Here is a 12,280-nt window from a genome sequence, read left to right on the forward strand (position 1 = left end):
AAATGGAAAAAGGGAAGAAAAGCAGGATCTTTTGTTATATATTAGTCTGCATTGAGTTATGAGTGTTTTTATTTTTTGTATCAGAGTTACTGCTTTAGTGACACAAAATGCCAGCTGTCATGACAAGATAAAAGTCAGCTTTTTGATACATAAGGTGTTCCAAATTACCTTCCTCAAAAAGGATACTAAACAAACATAGTAGAACAAGTCCGCCACATGACAGCTGTAATTTTTGACCATACTTTTGTCACGTCACTTGGTTTGACAAAAGTTACTCAAAAGACAAAAGACAGACAAATAAGATGTAATAGTAATGAGAAGAAAATTGGTGAAAACCTTTGATGAAAAGTTTTAAAATTGAACATTTCAAAAACTTTTAACTTACTTTAAAGTCTTATATTCATCATTAGGATATACTAAAGACATACTCACAAAATTTTGCTTTTTGGTTTATAAAATTTGATGTATAAGTTTGCCAAAGTACTGCCATACGAAAACGTGAAGAAAATAATCCAAATAAATGTCTCACATTGATCAGTCAAGCAGTTACAATCATCTTACTTTGAAGTGAGATAATGCAGAAAAAATGAGAAGCTAATTACAATAATACACTATTTCTCTTTTCCTTTAAAATAAAAAGTCTTCCTCATTAAATATTGCACATTCCCGCATTATGCCGGCTTCATATTGTCTTGGAATAGCTGAAGGGAAGGATTAGATATTAGACTCCACTTCACAATAAGAGCACTTGCATCTTTGTATGGTGATGTGAGAGGTGACAGGAAGTCTTTTCAGAGTAGTCCCACCTGTTACTATCTGTCTGGCCTCATTATCTAAAGTGACCTAGAATGTGCTTTTGAATTACAGAACCTAACAATTCAAAGGACAAAGAAAATATTAGAAAAAGCAGATAATGTGTTAAAAAGAAGTCTCGGTAAGGATAAGAGGGTTCTTCTCACAAGGCTACTGGCAGACATGCTTGGACATAAATTTCAACATAAGTGAATCGCTGCTTTCTGACGCCTCATTGTCTTCAGTGCTTTAACTTGACAGCTTCCTGCTTCCAAAAGTCACGCTGAAGTCATCATGTATCAAAATGTCTGATGCGGTATGAAGTGATATGTGAGCAAGTTTGCCAACTCCAGCGTTCTACCTCACTATTACAAAATACTAGGAGCTTAAATGCTTGGAAGACCATATAAGAGCACTTCAGCAATCAATAATTTTGAGGAACACTTTGACAGCGCTCATCTCAGATTGTCAAATCTGGTTCAGTTTCTCTAGATGAGGCTTGCATACCAACTTGACTCCAAGGTGAGTTTGATATGTAATAAATAAAACAATCAAATGAACAAACAAACCCAATTTGGGATGTATTTCTCTTTGTGGTGAGTGCAGATGCCCTTATTCAGGTAGCTTTGATTCTTACTCTATTAGAGTGTACATTGAAGGTATTGTTTAGATTTTGCTGAGGTTTTCTGACATTATGTGGTATGAATTGGATGCATGGTGCTAAGGCTAGAGGTCTTATAGCCTACACGATAGCTTATTTTGAATAGCAGTGTTATACGTGAATGGGACTCATTGTGTCTGGAGTGACATCTGAGAGCTCAGTCTTCTGTCGAAGATGACCAACAAAACCGAAACACGGTCTTTTACAAAAGAACTCCGTGACATTAGTTCTAGAGGTTCATGCTATTTTGATTCAGAATTCTACTACAAAGCACCTGCTATAAAGCTTTGCATTATTCCGTGATGCTGTTAACACATCAGTCATGTGAATCACAGTGTTTTGCATCAATGTATAAACATGCTGATGCTCTTCCAAAGTATGTGGCAGTATACTGTATGTATACATATACAACTGTCATATTTATCAATACATACCAATTATCACCTTCTGTGGTGATTCTATTTATGAAAAAAAAAATATTTAAATAATTTACAATAAACTCCTCAGTCTTCATTTGGCTCCAGTCTTGTACATGTGTAGGCTAATTGGCAGACAACTGCCCATGTGTAGATAAAGAATTTGGAGCCTTCAAGTATCCTTTGGATGGCTTATTAAATGTTGCTGGTGCAAAGACTACATTACTTTTTTTATTTGATGGTACACACTATTGGTTTTGTTTTGTTTTTTTTTTTACATTAGAATGTCAAATTGCATCGCAGTAGGCACAGGAACAGTATGTAAGGTCGACCAGTTTTGGTTGATTGATTGGCCCGGATAGGTCAATTTACAAACTCATTATTGTGAGAACTTTGCTCCATTAGTGGCTATAACCTGACACTCTTCAATGTCCCAGGTTTTGAGCAGGGTCGGGATCCTACACAACAAGTGGAGGTGCTACGTTATAATATCATGCTTCTCAACTTGAATTAGTGACTTTGAGGAGAAATAATAGCTTGAAAAAATAAAAATTGCTTCCAGCTAGATTTTTTCCAGTTAGTTCGATGTTTGGTTCCAGTTTTCTTTATTAAGGTGTTTATTGCTTTGACTCCGATGTTCAGTTCACTAGTTATCTATTTTCTAATAAAGTCAAAGATTGTTCATTTTGAATAGTTTATTTATCTATTTTTATTAATTTTTCAGAGCAGGATTTTGTGATATGAGCAATTTAACCAGCTAATGCCTTTTTCCTTCTCCAAACCATTATTATCATAATGGTCTTCAAAAATCCACTATCGCTCAACCTCTAAAGTACTGTAAAGTATTTTAACAGCACCACCAGTGGATGATCAAGTAACCCCTCTGTTTATGTTCAAATCTAAAGCTAAATTGTGATTCAGATGTGATTATGCATAAGCAACTCAAAGCACTTAGTTAGGACTAGGGAAATAATGTAGTCATGGTTAATGGTCACGTTACAGACAGGACACAATTTGTTGGGGATAGGTCTATAAAAAATAACACACATCATCAGCAATAAACCTCCTCAAGGCATGCACGAAATGGTTGGTGGAAGAGCTGGATGAATCATACAAAAACAACTCATGGTAAGATCACAAGGCAGAACGTGGTCAACAGAAACTCAGTGAGCTGAAGGCTAGGCCAAAAGAGTACAAGATGTAGTCAGAGTTGGGTGAAAGAAATCCCTTATCCAAGAAGGACGGATGACACTGACAGAAAACTCCAGGCAATAACAGCAATCGGCCTTACTTCTAAAAGGTTTGGTGTAGTACTTGATGACCGGTGGCTATGATTAGCCAGCTGAGGCAGGAGCTTAGGACCTTGAACCATCAGTTCAAGGAGGAGAACTCAAGAGGACCTTCAATCCATGATGAAAATGAACATGTCTGATGTTTAGAGGGCAAGATATCACAAGAGGTTAGTCAGAAAGAAAAGCAGAAAACAGGTTGTGGTGTAGTTCATGAGAAAGCCAATTGGATGGCAAATACAATACTTTACACCCTCCAGAAAAATCACCTGTCACTTCCATAACGCATACAATAATGCAACTAGAGAAGAACCCACACTTCTCTCTGATGTCCAAGACCTACTGCACAAAGAAAAAGTGTTGGTGAACAGATTACATCTAGAGAGATTTTTCAGTTCACAATGATGAAGCTGATGCAGTGACCACTGAGCTAATTAATGCCAGAAGGATTAATGTAAAGCAAAGTATTTGTACTCAGTGAATCATGGTGACTAGTGATTACTAAGCATTTGGTTCCTGGCAACATTTGGTTTCTAGATTTTCTCATTGTCTTCCTGTGAGATTAATGCGCCAACCTCCTTAAGTTTCGCCTTTGGAACAGCATTTCTGTTGTGTATCCATCCAAGAAAGACCACTTTTGCATTCACTCCTGCATTTGGGTTCTACAGTAGATACTCTGACTCATCATGTTTTCAAATTCAATAGTCTGTACCTTTTACTTTCAACTTTACTTTACAATACACAAGCAAGATCATGGTTCTTGGTGACAAGAAGACAGAAGTAGTTTTCTGCTTAGGCCATTCATCCATCCAAGCAGGAACTAGATGCTTCTCAGAGCAGTGGACAAATTAGTATAGCCAGGTAACCTCAGTGCTTGAGGTCCCAGTATAGGATTTCATTGTTCAATAAACCAATAATTTCTTTGAGTCTCTCTTGCTGGATCAATATGAATCACCACCAGGTTGTGTGTAGCTCAGAAGTGGAACCCTGGTGAAGATCCTCAGCTGTTTCCGAAAGGGAGTGAAACTGTTGTTCAATAACTATATCCTAAAGGTCTGCAGAAACATTATCCAAGGCAGGACACTGCTCTGATCCAAGGAAGAAGGGGACACAGCTCCAGAGCCAAGTCCCATGTGGATTTCTCAGAACAACATAAAACTAGCAGAAGATTGTAGAATTAGTAGGGTGCACGGGTTCACAGAGACCATTGCATTGACCACAGACCGGCACAAAAGTAGAAAAAAGGAGCTGTCTGAGGTATCTACACAGTTAGTCAAAGTTTAGCAAACAGTTACCCAGAGAACTGAAGTAAAATTGAACGCGAATTATTGCTCTTCTTTTGCGTGCATGTGATAGCAAAACTTGGTCACATTCCAAATGGTACAGGCTCGAAACTGAGTAAACTATCAGAACCGAGAACACCATTGTGGTTGGCTACTCTGCTTTACTATGAATATGCATAACAGACAATGGATTTCAAAATTGAGTAACTGAGTAAAATGAATTTGATTTAGCCAAAGTCCACCACCAAACAAAGGGAGCAAAGACAGGAAATGACTGCTGTACTGCCCGGGCTGTAGGTAGGCCATATGGTAGTGGAACAGCACTAACTGGATGACGAAAAGGTCCATCAGGTCCTTATAGATCTACTCTACACTGTAGCCAGGCAGTGATTGGATATACTATACAAATATTATGTTATTAAATATTGAAGCTTGTTGTCCAAAATAATGATTCCCACTCAACTGTGCACAAAAAAGAACCAAAATGAGACAATGTAGCTTTGTTCAATAACATATAGTCAAAGAATTTTGTCTGATGGAAAGCGTGAAAGTTGAACTCTGTACAAGTCATTATTCTGCATATAATATACCTCTTTTGGCTACATCATATTAGATAGTTGGATAGATAGATATTAGATGTTAGATATAAGATTGTTACTTTAAGGTCTTTTTCATTTATTAAGTATCAATAAAGAATCAACATTATAAAAATGACCCTGTAATTAATACTATTATGCTCTGGTTATTTGTCTTTATTATTAACCAATTATAAATATCTTAACCTCCCATGACCGGAACTCTAATCTCGTCTTTTAATTATCACTTAATACGAAGCCATTTAACTTTGGTGTTTCTCCTTGTGCATTAAAAATAGACTCTGAATGCCTAAAATATTATATCACATTTGTTTTTCATTATTTTATTTTATTTTTACATGCATAGAGAGTTCATGGTGAAAAATACAAGGATTTGTGGCATCAACTGGGATACTGTGTTTGTGTGTTGGCACACCTTGGTAAACCTTGTTTCAGTATCCAGTAACAAGTTCCAATCCCATTTACTCTTGAATTCTGTTGTCTGAAAGCTGCATGTACACTGCAAAAATCAGAAAATTCTGTATACATGGCTATGTGCTCAAAGAGTAAATACAAAATGAAAATAGATTTAACTGGGATCCATGCAAGTGCTAGATTGCTTTGTGTATGTCAACACTTGCTTTGGTAGCTGGCAATTTAATCTGGGATACTGAGACAAGCAAACTTCACATTATCACAATTATTGTTGTTTTTTGCGATTAGTGCAAGCTTGGTTTCACAGTGGTGTTTGTAATATTCTGTTTATACACATGTACATGGATATTTGTGACCAAGACGTGAATGTGCATATAAACAGCATTTACTGAATCGCACCTTAAGCGGAATATCAGCTATTATCTGGAATACTGTGTGCATGTAAATGTTGTCATTGGGGGCTTACCACTTGGTGGTGATTTGTATGAAAAAGACAAGCATTTTCCTTCCTTGACTTCCCAGGGAATCTGTGCCCTAGAGGTTAATGAAGTGTGAAGTGTGAAAACTTCCTGAGATGGGATGAGTTAAATAGTGTTCTCAGATGTTAAAGCAGGACTGTCCAAATTTATTTGTGTGTGTCAGCTCTTTATAAGTCTTAAATCTGGCAAACATGCCCCCATGGGCCATCTGCTAGTACTGTTGGGGCTAATGCCATCTTGTGTGTTCCAGTCGGTTCACAGAAATGGGTACAATAGCAAGATTAAGTAAGAATTTGAGTTGAATTCATGGAATTGAATGACATTTGTTTTACTGTTGGGTGTTTATAATGTTCTATATATTGACAAATTCCGGATGCAAAGATAATAAACAACCCTGGCATTCTTAAGTTTGAAGTGTCAGTGATCGAGAATAGCTAAATAGCTAAACCTCAGCCTGAACAAAAGATAAAGGCATTTAATATAATAAAGAAATGTTTAACTTAAATTACAGTGTTAACTATTTTTTCCTGTATTTGACTGTTTGACCTTCCCAAAAATGACACAGATAAATGCTATAGAAATATTTAGACAAGCAAATATTTTAACCTTTGCCATATAGACTTTAAGTAAGTGATGAATTTCACAACTTTAAAATACTAACTATAACAACAATGACAATCATAATATCAATAACAATAAACAACAACATGACGTGTCATCTGTAATATGATAGAATCTTTGAAATGATGTATTTCAACCTCATAGTATGACCTCTATTATGTGCCTAAGGGAAACTTCACTAATAGACATTTTTGGTTGCAATTAAAAATGGTTCCCATGAAAGGCCTGACATGTCCTCTAAGGCAAGAGTCTCAGACCTGGCTCTTTCCTTTCGTCATTAAAGTGGTTTTGCAAATGTTCTTAGCACATCAAGGCCAAGACCTCAGATCTCACTATTACATGCACATTATTTAATCCTTGGGCTCTCTGGTAGTACTGACATGTACAATTTCTGTCATTAACGTGCCTGTAAGCTTAGGGATGGACCAGACTTAGAGATCCACTTGAGGTCCAGTTTTTCATTTAATGGCCCAGGGGAGGTAGGGCTCAACTGGGCCTGAAATGTTACTATAAAAGTGTTCTGTAGAAGAGCATGTTATGGCTCTGTAGCTGGCCCAATCGATCACATTAGGCCTAAAGAAGTGGTGAGATGTGACAGCCCAGAAACATTTCAATACTGACACAGGGTGTCTGAGAGCTCAAGGCACACTTCTGAAAATAAAAAAAAATGCCTTGTATCAGTCCTGTAAATGGGTGTGATTAGTCATAAAGGAGCTTATTGTGCAGAGGCTGGAAGCAAATTAGAGGTGATAGTGCGACAGAATCAATGCTGTTTCCCTCTTGGAGGTGTGAACGGATCCATCAGCAGCACTGAGGATGGCTGAGGATCCCTCCTTCCCAACTCGTTATTGACAGTTTCAGGAGGACCTGAGGAAGGAGCATTTTAAGACATAACATTCATTTCTCTGCTATCGATGAGTAGACAGGGCTTTCACAAAATAAGTGATTAGGAAAGGGACACTATAATTAAAGGACAACCTGCAGCTGCTTAAGCCAGATTTAAAGGCATATACGGTTATCTATACAGTATCCTCTCCCTACACGTACAAATAAGGCCTCCAAATAGGATCACTGTCTTTAGGTTTGCTACCTACTTTGTTTTGCTTCAAATGTGTTCAGAAAAAGAAAACAAAGGACAAGTCAGCTCAATCACAATATCAAATTTGCAGGAATGATGAGAATGTGTTCATCAGACTTGTGCTAGTGATTCAAACCAAGGCTAAGTTCTAACAGTGCATCGATAGTGGCTGTTGTGACTGATGACCAAATTTCTTATGATCAAATGATCATCAAATGTGGCGTTTATGGAATTTAGAAGTCATGGTAATAAAATATTCTTCAACAGCATTAGTCACCTTTTCACCAATCTGGTGGCTCAGAAGTTGAATTTCATATACCATGCTCTTTTAGCCAATATACTGTAGATATTTATCATTACGTGTGAGAGATTCTTGAACAGAAACTGTCCACTCTGTCTTTCTGCTAAGTGTTCCTTAAGAGACTTCATACTGTATCCCATCTAACAGACTTTCAGTCCTCAGTGGAGATACAGAGACTGGAGTAATTCTGTATATGCTCTATCTAATCTAATTAATGACATTTTTTCCCAAATTTTGCACGGTTCACCATTACAAATTACAAGCATTATTGTTAGCTAAATCTTGTCGTACTGATTCAGTTTCTCAGTCTTTACTGACCGAAGGAATAGCAACTGTTGTGCAGTTACCAGTCAGATTGTAAAACCATTTGAAGCAAATTTGTGATTTTGTAAAAAATTAAACTGACTTGTTTTACATGACTTGCAAGTGTGACACGATTATTCTGAGGTTTCAGGAGGCTCAGAGAGAGGGAAATGTGCTGTAATACGAAGCCACTTAAATGATAAATTGAGCCTAATCATTTCTCCATATCTATATTCACAAATAGTGATATGATCCTCAGGGACACACTTAAGATTCGGTCTGTAAGAATTGGCCACCTGCTGAGTTCATACTCAAGTAACAGTGAGCAGCACATCATCAGAGTAACTGCTAACTGCTGACGACTGTAGCTGCTGTTAGCTAGCCAGCTCACTTAGTCATGCAGCTAGTCATACGAGTAGCTGACTTTAATTGAAAGTTTGGAGCATCAGGGGAATGCTGGCATTGTTTACTACTAACAAAGCTTTGGATGGTTGAGAGGTGGAGGATTTTTTGAGACCCAGGATGGACCCAGCGCAAAATCCTGGCAAGAAACTGCTGGAGCCCAGAGGCTCAGAGAACACTCAATGAACACAACCAGACAGCGACAGAAGACAGCCTCTGAGACAGATGGATGCCACTTTGACACCAGGACAAATACTGACAAACTTTAGGCTTAATCTGTCTGTCTGTTACAGACTAGCTGTCCCTGCAGCTGTTGAATCACTTTTCTGACCATGCCATAAATGTGTGTTGGCAGCTTCGTCATCAGCAGCGGCTAGAAATTATACTAAACAAGTCAATCACAATGAAAGTCACACACTGGGGGGGGGAGAGAGAGAGAGAGAGAGAGAGAGAGAGAGAGAGAGATGACATTAAGGAAATAACAGTATAACTTTCAGCAAAGAGGTGAGTTGACCTAGTTCTAGCAGTAGACTCACAAGCCACAGTATGCCTCACAGGACTCGATTCTCCTCCAGAGGAAGGTGACTTTGTCCTTGATGGAAGGCAGTCAGTGGCCTCTCCACCACAACACGAGTTTTTCCTTCACAGACGCTAATATGATGATAAGCCCAAACAGAGTCTAGGGTGTGAAGATGCTGCCATATTTATTGCAGGAATGATCTGCAAAATTTGACTGGAATAAGACTGTAACATTTATGGACAACTGTCAGTATCATGGCTGGAAAAACTTGTTTAACTGGCTGTATGCTGAACTCTGCTCTCTTGTTTAATCATAGCAAGGTTTGGGATTGCGATTCCTTTGTTTTTATTCTCTACAAAAATCATGAATACTCTAGCAAAAGTGTAAGAAACGAATTGAACAGTGTGTTTGTTCGGTGTTACTATCACCTGCCCTGCTCTGCTCTGATTGGTTGCCACCTTTGGTTAGGTTCAGGCATGACTAAGCGTTGTATTATGTCTAGCTCTGTCTTTCTTGTGGTTGGTTTGCGTAATAAGCAACCAGCGGTGGTGCTGATAATGCAAACCATGAACTGCAGTTTCCCTGATGAGCACGCTAACCTGTCGTGGTGCCTCCTGCCTTTGTGTGTGTGTGTGTGTGTGTGTGTGTGTGTATGTGTGTGTGTGTAGAAGAGCCATCCCACCAACCCCTGTGGACGCCTGGCCTGTGTGGTCAGTGTGTTTACCGGGGAAAACTACAGCTCACACTGCTGTCTCGCCACCACCGCTGGCTGTTTGTGCTGCAAACCAACCACAAAGACTGAACGGAAAGAAAATGAAAGAGCGCTTGATAGGCCAAGCAGCTGTAACTTAGGCGGATGGCGTTTATCAGTCAGTTAAAGGTTGAGTTTTTGATCTCATTCAACCTTTAACTGAGCATGAATGAGCATGATTAATGGATAATATTTAAAGTGCTTTCGCTGTTTTTGGTAACCTTACCGTAACCTCACTGAGAAATAATTATTTTTATTCTGTTGAGCAATTGATGAGAGTATTATCAAGAAGAGATTTACTCTGTGACAAATTCACCAGACTGAGTTTTCAATGGAGTCTTGTGTGGTCATGTTTCAAGCTATTTTCACATTTGCAATATTGTTTTATTCGAGATACCTGCTGTGTCTATTACAAACAACTGTTTAGAAGTTGAATCACTTGGCAAATGTAATTTTCAAGCATCGTTAAAAGCAGCCTTTTTCAAAATAATTGACCAGACAATACACTGACAAAAGCCTGTGCTGTCATAGATCTTATAGCCCGCCTGCAAATTCGAGATACCCTCCACTACAAAAGTGCTTTCGCATTAATGAATAGAACATGAGCTGAGGAAATTATTCCTTGAATTCTCTGGGCAGATAATGATTCTCATCTTTATCAGTGGTTTATCTTCTAAGGTCAAGATTAAAGTGAAAAGTGACGTGAACCCCCAGTGTCTCCAATTAAGAGGAGTGAGAGAGAAAGAAGGAGAAGGAATGAGAGAGAGCAGGGGTGGATTCTGCTACATTACTCTGCTTTCCGGTCCCTAAAGTATCCCTGAGAAATAGAAAACAACACAATTAAATTATGACACCTGACACCTAGACCTCACATCAGTGTGAATCATAATGGACTAACCACTGAATGTGAGATCCTGTCAGACGATTAATGTGATCACACACATTAGCACGTTTCTAACTTGACATTTTTTGATGTTTTTTTTTCCTGTTCTTGATAAAGACCTCCAGATAGATTTCTACAAAAACGGCATATAATTGAAGCTTAAACGTGGAGAAAAACAATACACTGTGCTGATACATCTCCATGTGGTATCTTTTTGTCATCATCTCAACACAAGAGCAGACCCTCAGCAGGTAGCCTTCCAGGCAGAGGCAGCCCCGTCTTTCCTTTTTCTCTGTTTTAAGACAAACTAAAAAAAGCTCTTAGAGGAAACATCTTCATGAGAAACTGCTGAATCCTCATAAAGGTTGTTTATTTTCAGAAATACTGAAGCACCAACCCAGCATCATGGCAGTTCTCGAGATACTGACAAAATTTAATCTATACGCGTCACAAATTGCCCTGTTATGTTGGGATAGTCAGCAACATGAATCTTAAAGATTAAATGTCTTCAGTATTTTGTAAACTGATTTATATTAATCTATAACCAAAATCACAGTCTTTCCCTAATTTTGTTGAAGACCTTTTGCGGGTCCAGAATAAAACCTGTAAGATACAGCAGGTTAAGCTATTTGGTAACTTCCCATTGCTTCCATGGATGGATGGATGGAGGTTTATCTCGGTGAGGATGCTGTAAAGAGAGATCCTGTGGCAAATTTCATGACAGCCAACCCAATTTGATGTTTGGTAAACAATAAATCGCATTTCTCTCTAATTTCATTCTTTCATAACTTAAAAAGGTCAGATAAATATTCCATTCTGACATTTGTTGACACTACTCTGATTACCATAGAATGTAAATCCTAACTGCAGTCTTTTTTTAAAAAAACATGCTGTAATTTATTTATTTTTTTTATGCAGATGTAGACAAAGAAGCTTACAAAGTTTTACAAGCAGAGGCTGTGACAAGAAATTGTGCCGCTTCCTCTGTTAAACTGGACCCCCTTCACCCTGTTATCATGTAACAGTAGAGTATCACCTCAACTGTAGCCTCAACATCAGAATCCCATTAAGAATACTGAGTGCATTTTCATGAGACCCATTACCTGTGCCCCCAACTACACGTCTTTCTACACCAGTAAAAATAGCTGCCTGCAGCAGCGCTTCCCCACTGAGAGGTTGAAGGAGCTCTCAATCAAGTGTTGGAGGGAAGTGAGTGACCATGTATATTTTAATGTGCAACCAATTGAATACCTAAGTACCTACATTACACTTACGCTATCTAATTTAATAACTTTTTTTGGCATTTGACTGGTCCTTTCTAAACCTACTCAGCAGAATAAAACTTTGGCTTTGTACATTTCTGAAAACAAGGTATTTGTTATATTTGTATGTTTCATTCCCATCACATCAATATTTCTACAATACATAGCATGCAGATGCAGTTAGCTTTTGGTACAAGTACCACAAGGTGAGGAATAAAGTCACATTTTG

Source organism: Scatophagus argus, chromosome 16 (genome assembly GCF_020382885.2).
Source record: "Scatophagus argus isolate fScaArg1 chromosome 16, fScaArg1.pri, whole genome shotgun sequence".
Lineage (NCBI taxonomy): Eukaryota > Metazoa > Chordata > Actinopteri > Scatophagidae > Scatophagus > Scatophagus argus.